This window comes from Cygnus olor, chromosome 4 (assembly GCF_009769625.2).
Source record: "Cygnus olor isolate bCygOlo1 chromosome 4, bCygOlo1.pri.v2, whole genome shotgun sequence".
Classification (NCBI taxonomy): Eukaryota; Metazoa; Chordata; class Aves; order Anseriformes; family Anatidae; genus Cygnus; species Cygnus olor.
In genome coordinates this window covers 27,670,132-27,690,416 of record NC_049172.1, presented here as the reverse complement: position 1 = coordinate 27,690,416, position 20,285 = coordinate 27,670,132, and the positions used below count along the sequence as shown (strand labels likewise).

Genomic DNA, 20,285 nt, shown 5'->3' with positions numbered 1-20,285 from the left:
ATCTAACTTCAAATATTAACTTTAACTTAAAGGGTATATAATGCTTAGACTATATCTACACCTCAAAAGAAAAAAAAATAAAAAATGAAACAAATGCATTGTTTTGGAACAATTTGCAGATTAACATTTGGGAAAACAAACACCATTTTCTATGATTCATCATATTCCTCTCATAGTTTTGTTCTTCCATTTTTTTTTCTTTTTTTAGATATTGAAGACTTTAACAAATTTAATGTATGTGTATGACAAAATTATGATGACTGTGCAGTAACAGCCCAAGGCTAAATCTTCTTTTATTATACTTGGTGTTCAGAATGCAGCACTACCTCATAATAAGTAAGCTGCTTCAGCTAGAATCATTATTATATTCCAGTAGACAAACTCGTTGACTATAAAGAAGTTGGTTCACTAGTGGGATTATTTTGAAAAGTATTTACATGGCAGATTACAATATTTCTATATTAATTAACTGGCTTTATTTTTCCAAGTGCTTCTGTAATTATATGTCGGGGTATATGATTCTTTTTAAATATGGAAATAGCTATTTAAAATTTTTCCTATTTTATTATGATCTGTATTGTTACCAGTAAAATCACATCCTTCCTATCATGCTATCTTGTTTCTAGTGTAGAGAATGTAACACTTACCAGGCAGAAAAGAGTAATTGTCAAAAAGTTAACAGCAAACTGCTTTCTTTTTCTTCTCTTTAGTCAAAAGTATAATGCTCTGTTCCCATCTATACCAACCTATAAGGCTTACCATTTTATCTACAAAGTATTTATCAATGAAACTGTCTGTTTTGTAGTCTTAAACTGGGCAGAAGATTTGACCTTCAAGATTCAAGGATTAGACTCACAGAAACCTCAAGAAAGCCAATCTTTCATCTCACAAAGGTAGAGAAAAAGAAATCAAAAGTGTTATAAACATATGGATCTTTGGGGCACAAAAGAGAGAGAGAAAAATCTCAAGTCTGTATTTTCAAATGTTGTATTCTGAGAAGCAAGAATGCTGGAGACAAATCTGGGAGAATATTTGGGGAAGGCAAAAAGACAGCAAAAATAAAATCACAATCACTTCTCTGCTAATACAGTTCCATAGAGTGCAAAACTGATTGTGTGCCGACAGCTGATGATTGTCATATCATTTTCATGAGGAATAGGACAGATCATGATTAAGGTGGAATTACTAAAGCAGCATGTTTTAAAAGGTCTGGTCAAGTTTATGCACCTCAATGCACCCACTTTTTTTTCACAGTCAAAATGAGTAAGGGGTTTTCTAGATTTTTAGTCCATTGTCAGCTGTGGGGTAAATTAAATGTGCAAAAAGTAACTGGGATGTGCTTAGGAAAGGACCTTGGTGGGTAACTAAATTCGTCACTGAATCCAATTCAGTTTTGTACCAGAAAGGCAAAAAAAATATCTAAATCTATGCTATTAAAATCCACTTATGACTGCACACTTGTTAAAAGAAACACATCAGGCTTGGCAGTGGCAAGGAATCTCTTCATAAATAATCCTATGTTTGAATCAATTTCTTCAGCCTATCTCAAAGTTCATGCCGATCTAGTGAATCCTCTGAGAAAATAAGTACTCAATCACACCTCACAAAAGAGAGGAATAAAGACAGCATTTCAGAGAATTCAGCCGGACTATGGGATACCAGCACACAGCCTCATCTAGCACAACAGACCTGAAACCCATGCTATCTTCATCCTGTGGTAGTCCTTGAACCCTTTAATGCAGGTACAGTTGAAGTGTAAGTCTTAATCTTTTATACTTGTATTTCATAAGTACATGTTCACTAAGTCAGAGTGACAGTTTGATTGTCTCTCCCTAAAACAGAGAAGTTTAGGGTATTTGCTGATTACCTGTAAATTTTAGTGTGCTACACATGGCATGGGTGCACTTGTATATAATCCAACCCCAGAAACAGGTCCAAGACTCTGAAAGAGCAAGGATTATGTCTTAAAGAAGTATTTTTGTTGCATTTCCTAACAATTTTGCTATTGAGTTGACAAGTGAATTTTATTTTATTTTTTTCCTTTATGAAAAGTAGTCTTAGCCAAGGTGTGCAAATTTGGAAAATTATGAACTATAGTTGTGTTTGTGAATCAGAAGCAGAGGCAAACAGCCATTTTTCTCAGATACCTCTTACAAATAAGGCATAGGAAACACCCATATCCATGGCATTCATTAAACATCCCATTTAGGCAGTTCTACAGCTTTGTGGACCCTGTACTTCAGTGCTTATTTTTCCCTCTGCAGAGAAGTGGGTGATTCATTAATACATAGCTTCTGCATACCTGGAGGTATTTTTCTGTCCACTAAATAGGTTTGGAATGAGAAATAAATATTTGGTGATAAAGGAAGAAACTGTAGGAAAAAAATGCTTCTCTAGAATCTAGTATTGGATTAAAAAAATCAGTTTGGCACAGTTCAAGTAGACTAGTCTACAGTACTTATCTATCACACCAGACTTTGGTGTCAATATCTTTGTAGATTTTTCTTTCCATATAGTTTATTTAATATCAGGTTTCAGTCTTATATTAGCTGATTAAATGTGGATTTTAGTCTTGTACTAGCTTTCATTACAGCAGAAAAATATTTGATCTGACAAATTGGACTAGAAAGGGTGAGGGATAATTTTTTTGATACTGAGTTGATCTGAGACCCACAGAATATTTTCACAAGGGAGTCAGAAAGAGACTCCATTTAAGAAATCCCTGCTTTCATAAAGAAAGGCAAGTAAACTGGAAAAACACCATATGTGGGTAGCAGTGTCTTCTAAACATCAAGGATAGGAAAATCACATTATTTCTGTTCTCTCTCTCTCTTTTTTTTTTTTTTTTTTAATTGACTATTGCAATTATGATTAAACAGAACACTTAAAAAGAGTAAGAAAATGAGTTTTGCTAGAAAAACACAAAAATACTACACCAGCACTGCTATGAATTTCTTAAACTATCCTGAGCTGAGGTTCTTTAACTTATCTTTATTTCAGTGCTTTCCTCTGCTCATGGCTCTGCTGTTGGGGATACTAATGGGGTGAAATATACTTTTGTCTTTAAAACATTCATCTGGACAAATCTCATCCTCTCCAGAATCAATTACTACATTCCTTATTGTCTATTGAATAATACATAAGTGCACCAAATGTAATTCCATTGATGTCTGGTGATTTCTTCATTCCTGTGAAGAAGATTTTATTTTTCAGTTTATCAGCTTGTGATTTATATTAACGAATAGATTATTTCTTAGTCCCCAAAGAATCTTTATAAACAACTCTGGCCTCTCTGACCACACACTTCTATCCTTATCTATTGCTACAAAAGCACATTAACATGCTCATACAATAGTTCATAGACACCAGTGTCTCAGACGAAGTGCTTTTATGTGGTTTGATTGAAAGATTTTCTCTGAGGGATAATCATATTCCTAGCTATTAGGAGAAAGAAAACAAAATGAAATTGATTGCAGCTGTATTGAGATACAAACAAACACACACACACACACACACACACACACACACACAAAAAAAGAGGGTGGCTGTTCCGTTTTAGTAGGTGTTTGTCTCCAATAATTTGTAAGTTCTATTTCACTGAAGTCTGTGTTTTCTATAAATTATTGTCCTATCTTATGGCAGAAGTATGTACAGACTTTTTCTAGTTCATTTGGCCTCATGGGAATTCCTAAGGATATCAATGAATCTGCGTCTTTTTGATGAAGAGAAGCCCTGAATGACCACATTCTATGCACCCAGCACTGAAAAAATATATTTCAAAACTTAGTCAGTTTCCAGACTAATCCATAACTGTGAATCAGCTGTCACAATGCCAGTGACATGGTGTTTGAATACTAGGTCTCAAAAGATTTGACAACACCCACCATTCATAGTTAGACACCTCATTAACTAGGCAGTAATGCAAGACTATCAAAAGAATGCTGGAAACACTGAAAATCATGAAGACATGGGAGTGCATCAAATCCCACCTTTTCCTAGAATTTCAACACCTACCTCTAGCCTGCAGGAGAGTTATATTCAATTTCCTCCTCTAAGATGATCTGAGTACATGTTCCCTTCCCAAAAGATTACCTTGGATTCACTTCTATTAGTGGTATAGAGATGTGTGCCACCTGCACATCTCTCTTTCTTCAGTGCACACCATCCCACCCCACACTCCAGACATCTGCTCCATGCATTGATTTTAGACAGCTGTGAGAGTTTCAGATATTCCCTCTGTCCTTTCTTTTTAAGTGAGCAGTTCAGATTTGGGTACTGTGGAGATTTATCTATTCCAATCTACACCTCTTCTTTGAAAACTCAATTAAATAGTCCAGAGCTCTGTCTGATGCAAAAAAAGAAAACAAACAAACAAACAACAACAACAACAAAAAAAAACCTGTCATTGTAGCCATAAAAGTAATAGTACATCCATAGACAATCTTAAGAATGTGGGTGTGCTGAAACTTCAGTAAGATGCAGTTAAAAGATTAGTAGACACTATGGAAGAGTATTTTTCATAATATGATCCTATTAAACTAAGTAAAGAAATGATAGCTCTGTTTGGTACCATTGTTGGTCCACATTGGATTGTTAAATTCTTTTCAACAATTTATTTACAAAAGCTCTTCTGTTTTCATTCTGTGCAATGTGTCCACTGCTTGATGCCAAGCTTCTGTTGGGAATCATTTACACCTATGTAACACAGGAGTTTTAAAAAGTTATGTTTATGTAGCATTTTGCATCTACTCAGAAAAGGTGTAAATAATAACATAAAGAGTTGAGAAATGTAATTTTAGTCCTCTGATAATTAGACAAATGTTACTTTGTCCCTGGGTTCCCTTTTGACTGAAGAAAATGGTCTCCTCTGGGGCAAAGTCCAGGCGTTGGACTGTTTTGGTTCTCCCAGTGTCTGAGATAGATATGATGACCAAGCTGTGTCAGGGTCTCTTTCCGCCTGACCTTCACAGGTCTCCAAAAATTGTCCAATAGACCTTTGACTCATACATGTGCCCACCAAGGTACCTCATGTCACACCCCCTGATAGAATTGTAGCAAACTCTCAATTTCATGTTGTACATAACTACAACACAGATGTAACAAACTGAATAGAAAATAAAATTTAGTAGAATAGAACAGAACAAAATAGTTTAATGGAAAGGGGCCTTCAAAGATCATCTAGTCCAACTGCCTGACCACTTCAGGACTAACCAAAAGTTAAAGCATGTTATTGACGGCATTATCCAAATGCCTCTTCAACATTGACAAGTATGGGGAATCAACCACCTCTCAAGGAAGCCTGCTCCAGTGTTTGACCAGCCTCACAGTAAAGATATTTTTCCTGATATCCACTGGTGCAGCTTTGTGCCATTCTCATGTCCTGTCATTGGTTACCAGAGAGAAGAGATTAACATCTCCCCCTCCACTTCCCCTGCTCGGTAAGTTGTAGTGTGGCAAAGAAAATGTAAGGAAAAAGAAAGAATTACAACCTGTTGGGGCCACAGGCACCCAGATGAGGGCTGGACCAGACCAGGATTGATTTGTGTTCTCCAAAGCTTTCATAAAAGACTGAATCCAGTCTGCACTATGTGAGAGGAAGACCAGGGTCTGTGCTCTCCCAGGGGAGGATGCACTTTTCAGTGCAGACATGGCCATACACACACGTCATGCTGGCATTGGTAAAGCCCATTCCCATGTCGTAACAGCACAGAACAAAATCTGCTTTTGGTGATGAGAGGAAGAGAAGAGCTCAGTAGTTTAAATTAACTGCATGTGTTTCTAATCCTGGTTTGCTCTATGCCTGGGATATATAAATATGTCCCAAGAGCTTGTCTAAACAACTCCTTAGACTTCCTGTTGATTTGAAAGCACTGTATAATTTAAATGGCAGGAGAATGGGTTCTCTCTCCTGTTCTGTTCTCTCATCCCATGTTTTCACATAGTAATGACATATTCTGTAGGCAGTCCTCAGTTAAATGCCTCAAAAAATAGAAAGACCAGTAAGAAAATAGTTAGACTGCCATCTAGTCTGGAGCCCAAATTGTAAACTAACGACAGGAACTGTAAGACAGGAATAATAGGACACTAATGCTCATTATGGGACAGAATACTACCAGGGTGTGCTAATTGTGTGATGAGAGTGACACTCTCTCTTTCTGATAGGAACTCTTCCTTCAACACTCTTGGAAAAAATGCATAGATGGTTCATGTTGTACTAACAAGTGGAGCTCTAAATCTGACATTTTCTGTTTCCCCATGTGTTACCAATGTAATCTTCTCAAGGCTGCAGCAAGGCCCATGGGACTTTTCTCTCCATGCATAATTTTTCCGTATTAAGATTTGTGATACTTAACAGATACTTTGAAAGTATAACTATTAAGAGTTCGTTAATAGACCACTAAACTGATGTTCTATACATAGAATTATTATTATTTACTACTATGATGAAAAATCATTGATAATACAGTATATAAAACTAAGTAAGCAATACATTGTCTTTGAGTGGTGGGTAAAAACAGTTCTAATAATTAAATCAGAAAGATGGTTATCTAAAAATTAAACAAGTTGGACAATTTGTAGGTGCTTGTTAATTAAAAACCTTGATTAACATTTCCCAGTTAACTGCCAAGATCATTTATAATGTCCATTATGAGAAGTCATTCAGAATAAGAATACACTAATAAGCAAATCTGAAGGACTATAGATTTTTTTTTATTATTTTTTAAATAAATCCTCTCATCAATACGTAAGTGTGAACATACACACACGAGATTATCTAGCTGCCATGTCAGCAAAGCATTGCTATAAAATCTGCAAATTTCAATAACTGTTCACTGGAAAAAGATTATACCAATTGAATAATGGCCTCAGCAACACAAGAAAAGAAAAAAAAAACTTATGAATAGATTTAGAAAGCTGATGCCCAACCTGATGTGCAATCTATGCTTTATGTCTCTCTATATGTAATTGACAGGTCAATGAATAAGAGAACTTCCCTGGTCATAAAATAGCTAACATTACATTTCCATGGCTTCAAATCTCCCATTACTGTTGTTAACAACTTCATTACTGACCAGATTTATATTGATTTCAGGATGAACATCAACATTATATCTTCTCTCTATATTTAGTTAAAAGAAAAAGATCCAATTTCTTCCTTTTTCTTGTATTCAAAGTATGAAAAAATAACTTTGATATGCTTATCTGTAGATAAACTAAAGCACATTTCTAAATGTCGTTTGTCAAGTACACACTCACCTGTGCTAGAGATTTAATTTTAATTAAACTGCCTTTATTGATTACAACAAGCATGCTAGTAGTGTTTTTCTTTGAAAACTAAAAATCATGACCTTTTTGCACCCTAAATGAGTGCACTATGAGTCATATAATGAATTGCTTATGTGATAAAGTGATTTTAGTCCAGAATCCATCAAAAATTAGACTCAAGCAAATAAGTTGTTATGCCCAAGGAAAATTAATAAAAGCCTATAAAGGGAAGAACAGTTTTGCTGTAGTTCTATTTTTTTTAATTTTTTTTTAATAAATCGAGATAATGATTATAGAAAATATTAATACCATAAAATAACATTTTTGAGACTATTTTATCGTTCACCACTGTGTCTACTGAAGGAGCTGAACACCAGCACGTTGTTTTATCACATGCAACAGCTTTATCTATGAATTTTCTGAATGAGTGCAGGGTTTGTTCCCATGAAATATCTGTTGATGCTTGGCCTAAGTGGTCACAATGACACTGATGTTGTTGTGTTGCAAATTTTGTTGAATTGGCCCAGGTAAAGAGAGAGTAAAGATAGCTGCATGTGACACCTACACATTTTTGTGTGTGTTTTCAAGTCAAACTAAACTAATGGAAAGCAAAAATTTTTTTTTTATTATTTTTTTTATTCATCAGTTAATCAAAAATTGAGAAAGCTAGTAAAAAGTGGTTTCACATAATATTATGAGCAAATTAGAATATGTCTTTTCTAAAAGCATGTAACTGTTTAAAGCCTACAACAGCATTTCTATGCGTGATAGATCTGCAAGGAAAACCTGCTTACGTCAGGCTGAAGTTATAACTGATGTGGATCGGAGCTTTGTACTGTGCTTCATGTGCTCCACAGAAATGTGTGTCTGACTGTGCAAAGTTTTTGCTGTATGTCATGGGCAAGGTTGAACTTAACAGCTGAACTGACTGCTGAAAGTGGACTGCCAGCTTCAAAAGGACTAGCATTAATTGTGGCTGGGAGATGGTTTAAGAAGCTTCCACTTCTGAAGTACTCATTAGGAATTCTCACCTGTCTGGCCAAATCAGCTGGAATTAGCATATGTTAATAGCTGAATGTGGGTTGATCCATGGCAAGGTTTGGGAGGTACAGCAAATTCTCCCAGTACAGAGACAAGCTCTTAGGTTCTGCTAAGAAAACTATTGCAAAACAAATGTTTCCCCCTAGTAATGACTGCTGTGAAGAGACAGTTTTCACAGCAGTTCTACATACAGAGGTCAGGTGTGGAAGTGGAAACAATGCAGTGTTATAAAACCCAGATGTAAAATTCAGTGTTTGGGAGCATATGAGAGACACATCACATGAAAAATTTGGTTTTCAGATGGACGGGGGAACTGAAGACAAAATGGCTTTTGTGTAAAGCACACTCCCTACCTCTGAGGACATAATTAAGAAGTTATGTAACCAAACTGAAAGTCTTGTAAAACATAGCCAGAGATCCAGTTTGTGAATAATTGCCATCCCTGTGGAGGATGTATGAGGCAGCATGATTTGCTTTGTAACTGAACTTTTACAAGGCTTGTTTGGAGAAGTTTCTCCCAACCCTAGTGGAACAAGGAACAAACATATATCTTTCCTATACTTGAAACCATAACATACTGGTAAACAGTTCTGGAATTATTTATACTAGGGTTGAATTTTTACTGAAGACCCCATGCACCTTGGATGAGAGGAAGAAAATATTTCCAGGGTCTAAATCTTTTGCAGTTCTAAATGTGATGTTTTGTCAGGCAGTCTGAAAAGGCACTGTCTGGAAGCTGATAAAATGCAGTGATAAAGGGTTCACTTCCTATGTATCTAGGAGTTAAATCTGGATGATGATTATTTTAAAGGTTTCAAAGTATTCAGTATATAATTCTGCCAAGAGGAATATGATGAAATTTTAAAAGTTAAGAATTTTTTTTTTTTTCATTTTACCGTAATGGAGAAATCACTGACTTATCAAATACCACAAAACTCAATGAATAAATATGGGATCTGACTGATATCTGGGAAGAATATTATGAGAAAATAAGTAATGTGCAAGAAATTGAATTGTCTGGCTGAATGCTGGTAATAAATTAGCCTGTTGATTTAGTTATGAAATACTGCTTTTGCACATGTTCAGTTTCAGGTCTGGAATTATATTTTGCAATATATGTATATATAAATACATAAATATATAGAAATAATGTAATGAGTAATTTTCTTTTAAAACAGAATAATTAATTAATGTTTGAGTTAAATTTTGGTATAAAACTATTCTCTAAAGAATTAATATTTTATTTAAAGCAACTTCATTACAAACTAAGGTCTTCAATAAAAAAGCAGATGTATTAATTCAACAGTGCATTATATTTAGCTATGTATGCTAAATCATATCCTAACATTGGGTTGTCTTCATTGTGTTTTAGATAGTTTAATTTCTCATCTATCTCTGTATATTTCAGTATGTTTTTTGTTTGTTTTGTTTTGTTTGTTTGTTTGTTTATTTTAAAGATTTCAGGGATCTTGCTTTCCATAGGCTTTGAAAGACTGTTGGATCACCCATAATCTTGGGTATTTTGGCACAAAAGTATAACCATTTATTTAAAACACAGTAATGTATTATTTAGCATGAACTGACATTAATTAGGAAATCAAGATGACTTCACAGGAATAAATGAAAATCTGTACATTAATATATTAATATGGAATGTAGGGTTTGATCTTCAGCATATATTAGAAGAGACCTAAAAGCACTGAGCTACTGTAGTGGGTTTTAAGTGGAATCTAGCCTGAGTGGTGTATTAGCTTCAATATCGCATTAGAGGGTAGTCTTTATGTGTCTCTTCCAAGAGGTGAGTAATATGATTTTGAACTTCACCAGAGGGAAACCAGAACTAGATGCATGTCTTCCACATGTCATAGGAGAACTTAAACAGCTGGAGAAAAGATGGGCAAACAGCTCTCCTCTGAGACTTCTGTCTTTTATGCATAAATCAGGCACCTTCTTGCTCTGTGCTCCAGACCTGTGCCCAGACCAAAATCTGTTGGTCTGTGACAATCTTAAGCCACAAAAACTGCAACACCATAGAGTTTATTGTTTTCTGGCATATGTTGCAGCTGAATGAAGGCTTTGAAATTGGGTGGACAGGGTCCAGGTTAAATGTGACTTTGAAATCATTTAAGAGGATGGAAAAGGGAAAAAAAATGCAAACTATCCTAAACCGCAGATTCTGGAAGTACTAATGTACATGAATAATTGTATCAATTGCATTTAAAGAACAAAAAAAGTTTGTGTGCAGATGTATTTATGAATATGACTTCTTGCATTTCCATTATTTAAAGTAGTTTTTAGATAAAGGTCTGACTTGTAAAAATTAAAAATAAAGTACATTTTCACTACAGAGCTAACACATTTCTGGCTCTGGAATTCTGTGTCTGGTTGGATTCCATACTCCAGCTGTTCTGCATGTGACAGTTACTTTTGTCAACACCCCCCCCAAAAAAAAAAAAAAAAAAAAAAAAAAGCTATTTCCTATTAGCTTCAAGTCTAGCAAAGCATTAAAATTACCTGTGTGGCATTCTTCTGCTGCTTTTGCTCAGTTACATCATTACATTTTAGCTCTCAAGATAAAAAGGATTGGCATCTGTTATGTAATACTTGCTCTTTTATTCTGCCAAGTGCCATAAAATCAGATTTCTAATAGAAAATTTAGAAGTTCAGTTCAGGGTTTAGAAGTTCATTACACTATGGTGATATTGCTACCACTGTAACAATGTTATAATACCCTCCATGATAAACTTTTACAGTAGAGAGACCAATATTTCATTATTGTTGATGTAAATAAGAATGTCCATGTAATTCTGTGCTGACAGGTTACTGTAGTTGATGAGCTTATCAGATTTCCATCTTTCTAGCAATTGTCATTTTTATTCCAATCTTGCCAGTATTCATGTTTTAACAAAACCTGAAAAAAACATTCTTTATTTCATATGTTTGGCATAAATCTGATTGTTACACTAGACATCTCTCTAAGTATATCTTATTTTTCAAGAAGGTACTTTCGTCTAGAATTAACTTGTTTACTTAGCAATACTGTACCTTTTATATATATATTTTTTTTCATTTAATTTATGTGATGACATTTAACATCCAGATGTATGTTCACTAAATGGACTGTGCATATTGGTGTACATCGCAGAAACACAATTTCTTCATCTTTTCTGGCAGGGAATTTTTTTTTTTTTTCCCCACTCTCATGGTAATATCTCTCTCTGTTAAGATGTTCTGTGAGAAGCTAATTTTGGCTATTATGCCAGATGTGACATCAGTAAATTATAAACATTACAATGATTTTATATATGAGGAGGAGGGCACCATGACAAATCTTCTGCAGAACAAGGCATATACAAAATCTTAACATTATGCCCTGCTGATTCAGGCAAGTTTTGTGGAAACTAAAGGGAGAATGCAATGTTTCTTTTAAATAGCAAAAATGTTGCTTTTCAATTTTTTTATTTTTTTATTTTAAGATTTGATGGCTTTGTAATATAAACAAATTATGCTGCACATCAAATAAACCTAGAGATCTTTTTCTGTCAGGAAAAAAATGGAAAAAGTAATCATGAATGAAAAGACTCTTTAGCAGACACATGTAACTTGTTTTTATCTATATCCAGTTAGCACTTCCATGAATGGTCTCTAAATGTTACATCCTTCTTTTCTTAATGTAAATCCTTATCTTGAGTTATCACATTCCCAGTAGCTGACATTTTACAAAGGCACCCCCTGGAGCTAAACACATCTCTGGTAATCAAGAAACCCTTGCCAGATTGTTTTTCCAGCCAGTCCTGCAGGCAAAACAGCTCTCCACATAGTTTAGCTAATTTTACGTTAGGAACGTGATTCTTTTTTTAAGCTCACGTGAACTTAAATGGCCATGTGCAATTATGGATGCTGATCGTTAAATGGAAACACATATTCAAATGTCAAAAAAACTTCTTGTGATAAGTCACATTCAGACTTCCTGAAACTCAATTATATTCTAATTTGACTTTCATTATAACCAACTTTTGCTGTCTCTTTATGTGTACAGTTTTTATTTTTGTTATTATTTTAATCTCTTAAAGTACTTTTCATTATGTTAATTGCCATTCTTATTGATATGCTTAAGAAATAATTGTAATTTTAATCACTTAATTGTAGTCTTAATTCTAACTAAAATATCATGTATTAATTTCCTTGTCTTTACAGGAGATGTGGTGAAAGGGAAAGCGTAGCTTGAATCACAGACAGCTCTGACTTTAAATTATTTAGCGCATCAACCGCAAAACATTTAGAGCATCCCACTGTGACCCCCGTCCTGTATTGGGTGGCTCTTGGGTCATGCCTGTGATGGTCCATCATACAGAAAGCCAACCTGTGCTGATGAAACCAGAAGCAGTATGGCTGGTGTGTCCCATGTCACTTACTCCAGAAGAGCTGTGAAAATGGGCTGAACACACACAGTGGCCATTTGCACAGAATTTGCAGCATCAGGGTTTTCTGACAGCGGAAAACCACAACACTTCAGCTACACCAGAACACATCAAAGAGTAAGTGGTTATTAAGGTAAGAATATATTTTCAGGAGAGGTGTTGCCATCTGATTCTCAGCATTAACATAATTATGTTTGACTGGAAGATTGTAACATAGAGACCCAGTATGGTTTCCAGTTAAAGAAAGACATTGCAACTGACATTGCAACTGTAGCAAAATCATGCTGTTATCTGTGGGTTTTAGGTTGCAAAATATGCTATGTCAGAAAGTTGGTGTTTCATTAACATTTAGAATACTGATTTTTTAAAGACAGCCAGATGAACGAGTGTGAAAGAGAACTTATGTATTTATTTAAATGTTTATGCAGATATGTTCTGTCTCCATGTTCATGTCATAGTTTGGTGGTACCTTCTGCCAGCCAGGACCAGAAGTTACTGGCAGACACACTGGCATGGTCTCTTTTGTTCAATGCACTGAAGAACAGAACAGAGAGACTTTCTGCCCTCCTTCACATCAGCATAAATGCCCTTGCTGTCTTGCTAAAGGAACACTCTTTTACTCATGGCCTCCCAGAAAGCCTGTCCATTTGTAGAGTTTTACACTGGTAGGTAAGCTAATTTCTGTGCTGGAAGCCTGTTTAAATCAGCCAGCTGTGAATCAAACCTCTGATCCCAAACTCTAAACCCACTCACCTTATAGAATAGAACCAGCTGCTTCTTATTCCTCTGTAAGAATCCATACAATCTATTACACAGATACATTAAAATCTGCAGCACTTTTGGTAAGTTCAAGATAATTTAGTTTTACCTGTTAAAATGCAATTGAAATATCAATAGGCACAAGCCTCAGGAAAAGGCTTTAACAACGGAAAACAAACAAACAAACAAACATGGATGGCACCTGTGAAAAGATATATAAAACATGTATGATGTATTTGATCAACATCAGCCCCGTGATTTGGTGATAGAACCCTTTCAAGAAGAGATGTAACTTTATACCCAATATCTTGGGCCTTTTCCAAACTGCACCTCTTAGACCAGAGCAAACCTGAGCTCAAATGAAAGTGCTCTTTGTACTTTTGGAGGCTAGTTCGACATACCACGTTTCACAAAATATACTAAATATTTCAAGAGGATCATCAGTAAGGGTAGGCAACACCATTCTTTTAACAGAAGAAATATTCTTCTTTTTTTTTTTTATCTCCTTGTGTTGTCCCTTTTCAGTCAGGAAGAGTGTTCAAGGTAGTGGAGTACAGTTGTAATGAACATGTGAAATTATTAAATGTTTCATCTGTGTATTAATATTTAATCAACTACAAAAGCCATTTATTGTTCCTCATAGTCCTGCCCTAAACCTGTAAAGATTAGTGTTAACTATTAGTCCTACTATTTTCACATACTAACATTGGTTATTTTCTGGATATTCATACAAGTGAGAGTTAAATTATCTAAAAGTCTGTGTCTGGTGTAAGTTTGGGCTATTTTTTTATTTTTATTTATCTTTTTTTACTTTCCACTTTCTTTATACCTCTCATCTTTGTGGTTTCAAGAGACAATCAGATGCTGTCTGGGTAGATTGGCCTTGCACTGAAAATCTGGGCAAATATTCTCACTTAGGAAACCCAACACTGATGAAGCTAGTATTTCGCTTTTAATGAAGCCAGAAATCTATAAACCTGTGCAAATTTTAGTACTCGCTGCTATTGCTGCTTGTTTTCCATACCGCTGCCACTCACAGGTTTTCAAAACCGGATTATTTTATATTTTTCTACATGTAATTAAAATGAAACCACCAATAATATAAATATTCTAGTTACAGTATCAAATCTTAGTAACAAATATTTGTAAATAAATTAAACCTTCTCTAATATGATTCCTCTGTTTTTACCCTGAAGTCTGCACGTGAGTGAGGAATAAAAAGTTACTCTTGGTACTTCCACTCACTAGTACAAAATTTGCATAGATGGAGGCATTCAGGATTTATCTTTTCTAACTTTTCTGTTTCTCAATTGTTTTAATTATGACACTCTGGTCTTATAGCTGTTCCTCAATAAAAGTCCAGTCCTTTTATTTACTGTCCTACCCTTATTTATCTGCAGGCACATGCCTTTTTCTTTTCTCTCTGTCAGCCCAACTCCCTGCATCTTTTCCATTGTGCTTTCCCATGTGCCTCACCTAAGTCCCTTTAATGACTTCTATTCCCTCAACCACTTCTTTCCCCTTGTATCTGCATTTTTTATCCTTGCATGCCTATTGATGACATCAAATATTTCTCTATCTGACAGCATTCAGTAAGCTGTCATCATCACTCTGTCAGAAATGCATTATGATGTCTTTCATGCACCTGCTTCTTTCTCTAATCTTCTCTACAATCTTGAGAGGACTTTTGCCCTCAGAAACTCATCCATAGTTTTATACATTTTCCCTGGAGAAAGTAATATCAATACAGCACACCTGGGATGGCATACTTAAAAGGCACTCTGCCTAGTGGGAGGTGTCCCTGCCCATGGAAAAGGTTTTGAAACTACATGATCTTTAAGGTCCCTTCCAAAACAAACCATTCTGTGATTCTATGAAATATTTAACTATGAGGAACAACTATATTACAACTATATTAAACTGAGCTAGTAGGGCTGCCCCAGGAAAACAGCCTTGGAACTGTTTCTGGTATAAGGTAGGGTATACGTGACACTAAATAATGTCATATAAAATGTTACAGAAATAGCAAGTGAGATTTATGACTAGTTTTCTACATTGTCTCTTGACCAAAGTGACAGGACTTTTTCCCTCCAATGTGATCCTGCTTCAGCTGAAATTAATAATAAAACTTATAGAATTAATCGAGGGAACATTTCATGCTTTTGTTAAATAGCAATGGCTTTTTGAAAAGTCTCATTTACTGCTTCAGCTAAGTTCAAAGACCAGAGTCTGCATAAGTTCTTCAGAACAATATTAGTTTTAACAGACTGCACTTGATGGTAGGTTTGTAGACCAAATAATTACTTATACATTAGTGTTTTAAGAATAATAGAAGCATCACATTTATTTAGTTTCCTCTGTCATTTTAGTAATATAAAGTTTGTAATGGCATTGGCTATCAAAAAAGAGGTGTCAGCAATTTTAGGAAACTTCTTTTCTTTAAAGCATCCAACACCATAGAGGTAAAAGTTGTAAATTCAGTCTTATAATTTGAAATGTTTAGATTTTGTGTCTTCACTTTATTTCTGTTCTTTTCAAATAGATACAAAGGAATCCGAGTCACAGAACATTCCCTGGATTCTAAAAGTGAATACTGCAACATGCACTCAGAAGAATTCAATTTATAACCATGAAAAGAGAATGATCAACTCCACATCCAGCTCAACAGTATATATGTACACCTGCCAACAGCCAAGTATATTCATCATTAGAGCTGGATAGGAATACATGCAAGTGAAACAAAGCAAAAAAAAAAAAAAAAAAAAAAAGGAGAGAGAGAGAGAAATCTCAGTATGAAAAAGAGAGAGAGAAATCTCAATATATTTATGGATTTTTTTTACAAAATTACCGATTGTAAAAGACAAAATGAATATTAATACTAACAGCATGCCAGAATCCTGCTGTGACTAAGGAGGTGCCAATGTCATTCAGCTGCCCCAATCTTCTGAAATAATTCTGAAATAATAAATAAAGTATTCTAGAGCTTCTGCCACATAGAAAAATATGGATTTTCATTTTTAAAACAGGTTTCTTTGAGGCAACTGTTCCAGCTCAGTTTGGTCTGAAGTACTGCAAGCACACTATCATGGCTCTCTTTTGGCTGGTAAAAATATCACACTTGGATTTCTTTCATATGGACCTACTGTCATTTTCTTCTCTTTGTCATCTTATAAATCTGAGCAGGAAATGATAAATAAGATTTTCTATTTCATAGCTACATTTAGCAGTAGCCCGTGGTTTAATCTGCTGGAATGTAACACATGGTGCAGTGGTCTTTTGGTGGTTTGGTGGTCTTTTCTCAGAAATGTTTAATTTCCCATCATCCTTTCCCCAGGGAAGCAGGAAATCTGTTAGACTGCCCCACCAGAAGACAACTCAGAGGCCAGCTAACCTGCAGTGGATGATCATCAGTTTACAAATCAAGGTCACTCAAGATAACATGCATGGGGTATCTGCAAACATCATACATGTTGAACTCAAAGATGAAACAGTCTAACAGTGAGAGTGGGTGGGATAGTTTATATTGTTCAGATAAAGACTTGTATGTTTTTTGTTTTGTTTTGTTTTGTTTTGTTTTTGATTGTCCAGAGCTTTGCTAGATTTTTCTGGTTGCAGTTTCCCAATACTTTTCATTGTAGAGTCTGTCAAATTCTGACAAAGTCTTTGTCAAGCTCAGTATAGTTCATGAGACAGTAAATAGAATTCATTGCTTTGATCAAAGACCGACAGAATCTGATAGTCAACAGCCTAAAAACCAGAAAATTCTGCTTTGAGCTGGGGCGGGGCAGGGCAGGGGGAGGAATACTTTAAAAAAAAATAATAAAAGTGCATTTAGGTATCTTGCCCTCAATGAGCTTCACTTTTCCTGGAGTGAAGTAAATTGACTGTACATAGGATGGTAGAACTTGGCTGGGGGTTGTTGAGTCTACATTTTGTAATAGGACAGAGGACTCGTTGCTAAGGGAGATCTCTGATTGTAGCTGATAGAGAGTTAATTGTCCCTGTTGCTCAAAAAGGAGAAAAGCCTGACCTAAGCAGAATGTTTCACAGACATGTCAACCAGCACAAGGACCATTTTAACAAATAGTGTTTCCAGGATTTTCTGATTTTCATTTAGGTTACATAAAATGGAAGACAATGTCAACTAGTGAGGTAACAGCAACAGAAATTAAAGGGGGTAGAGACAAGAAGAATCTGCATGTAGTACAGCCACAGGTGTGCTATCCTTGGGTGACATCTAACATTAGGTGTCACCTGGTAGATCTCATAGATAAATAGGTCTGAAGATTACAGATGTGGGGGATGAAATATATGTGAGCTTGTGGGGATGAGATAAAGTATAGGAGTAAAAATATTGTTCAAGCAATTCAAGACTGACAGATTATCTTGGAACAAACAGGGCAGATTTTATCATGCCAGAAAGAAATCTGTGTCCCCAGAGTCAAGGCAGAAAGTCTGCTGGTGATAAATACAGCAGAGAAATGAGCTTACTACATGAGGATAAGTGCAGAAATGGAACGTAGGCTCACAAGGAAGCAGATATTGGTAGGTGATCCCATGGGAAAGAGAAAAGAGGTAAAAAGACAAAAATCTTTAGAGAAATAAAGCTGATAAATATAGAGGAAAAAATAGGTTGCTCCTTCAGTCCACGTGGTCTTAGACTCCATCTAGTTGATGCCATTTGTAGTATCTTTCTGCAGCTGTCTTCTTGAATGGTAGCAGCTTCTAACAGGGCTTAGATATAATTTCTCCCATTTTCTCATTTTTTATGGAAGTCTGGCCTTCATTAGAGATCATGAGAAAGAAGACAAAGGAGAATGTTAGAAATATAGAGGAATGCCATCTGGATTTAGGCCTATGCAAGAAGAAAGTGCTAAGTTAAAAAACAAAACAAAACAAAAAAACAACAAATAAACAAACAAAAAACCTGCAGGATTGCCAGTAAAGCAGATGCAGGAAATTAATTGTCAGGAACAGGTGGAAACTATAGGGACAGGGTACTGAAAGTAATACTGCCGGGAAATGGAATATAAGATATTTGTTTGATATTTCAGGTGCTGTAGGAGCAGACAGTAAAATAATGCTAAGGAAAATGGTCACAGAAGCCTTTAGGAGAAGTCTAGTAACCACAGAAAGTGAAAGTGTGTTGTTTAAAAAAAGAAGAAGAGAAGGAATTAAAGTATATAAGACAACACAAGGTACCACTGATGCTTTGTGGAAGATTTGATTGCTGGGCTCCGTATGTGGAATATGAGATTTGGACTTCAACTGAATGGTGAGTTCAGTTACAGAAATAACCGTCCTGAGCCAAAATAGGCATAAACAATGTGAAAAACTTTAAGAAATGAGGAAAGAATGTCATAAAAAAATCAAAATATCCAGAGGCTGTATAACTAGTCATAATATAAAAAAAAAAAAAAAGACCCTTTTCTTCATTTACAGAAAAACAAGTGGTAAGATATAATTTTACCGACTCAATTATTTTTGTAATATATGGTAATATTAGAGAAATTTTACTATATGGCATTATAAAAACTGTAAGTTGATGTAAGTGTATTGCAGTGGAGAAAGCAGACAATGTTTTAAACTATATTCTCAGAATTTACTTAGAAGTATATTCAAATAAACTATCCTCAGCTGTTATGTAGCTGAACATTGAAAATGTCTTCATTCCAAAATAGTTCAGGAGTCTTAGAGTAGAGGTAAAGGGGGAATTAGCCACCTTCCGGTACTAGAACACAAAAACACATTGTAGCTGCCACTCAATGCATGGGAAAGGTTAGGTGCTTTAGCCTTAATGACAGGCTACCTAAAATGAGTGTTTTTTATTTTTATTTTATTTATTTTATTTTTTTTTCTAGCATTTTATCTTTCCTATAAGAACTGCTAATGACAAGAACCTGACTTTAAATTCCTGCTTTCTAGGGACTGGAGTTTTCATAGACTTCAAGGTTACAGTGAAGTTTTCCTAAAACTCCACTAATTCAGGGAAGCTCCAAGGGCAGGAGTGACCTTTACTCTTGAAACTGAAGTGGAAGAGAAATAGGCAATCTCCTTTGGCTTTACAGTGAAGTATTTATTGCCATGAGCTGCCCTGTTTTGGTTGCCAATAAATAACATAAAAATTTTAACTCCATCTTTCTTGTCCATGGAGTTATTCAGAAGATGGTCCTGAGAAAGAAGTTGGTTCTATTTCTCTTTTGAAGTTAGGTTACTGCAGAGATAAATGACAAGTTAAACAATGGCAGAAATAGAGTAAGAATAACCATGATTCTGTGGCCGAGTGTCTAAAGGTGAAAACCATATTCCAATCTATGCTAACTTTTGCAGCTTTTTCAGTGGCCCTTGATTACACCTGGATTGTTTTTTCCCATGCTTGGGGGGGGGGTGGGGAAGTATTTTAGCATTTTTATATTTAAGAAAGTTGCAATTTTAAACTAGTGAGTAGCATTATGTTTCAGTCTTTCATCACTATTATAGCCCATGGTGTAAATCTGCACTATGAACTTAGCCAATCTGTTATATATAAGACAGATGGACTCTGTTGGCTTTGGACTCATCTGTGGCTTTGCCCCAAGCAAAGAACTGCTGGTTTGCTGCCCCAGTCTACATGAAGATAAAGAATATACGATCTGCCTCCTTGCTGTTCCCTGCTCTAATGAAAGTACTCACTACCAGGTCAATATCTCTCAGGATTTCACCCCTTATATAGGGGCTAAAGCTAAATACTCTTTTTTTCTTTTTTTTTTTTTTTTTCCCCACTCTGCTTTTCCCATTGTGCTGCTCTTTAGGTAGTTA

The 20,285-nt window shown here is 35.4% G+C and overlaps 2 long non-coding RNA genes across 2 annotated transcripts; both read left to right on the top strand.

The window, feature by feature from the left end:
- The first annotated feature begins 805 nt into the window (after positions 1-805).
- On the top strand, positions 806-12,891 carry LOC121070020. The gene is made up of 3 exons (XR_005819831.1): positions 806-893; positions 1,540-1,742; positions 12,505-12,891. It is a non-coding gene; the product is annotated as an uncharacterized LOC121070020 (long non-coding RNA).
- A 2,812-nt stretch (positions 12,892-15,703) lies between these two features.
- On the top strand, positions 15,704-19,593 carry LOC121070019. Its single transcript, XR_005819830.1, has 5 exons — positions 15,704-15,766; positions 16,030-16,182; positions 16,822-16,883; positions 18,542-18,762; positions 19,413-19,593. It is a non-coding gene; the product is annotated as an uncharacterized LOC121070019 (long non-coding RNA).
- Positions 19,594-20,285: the final 692 nt, after the last annotated feature.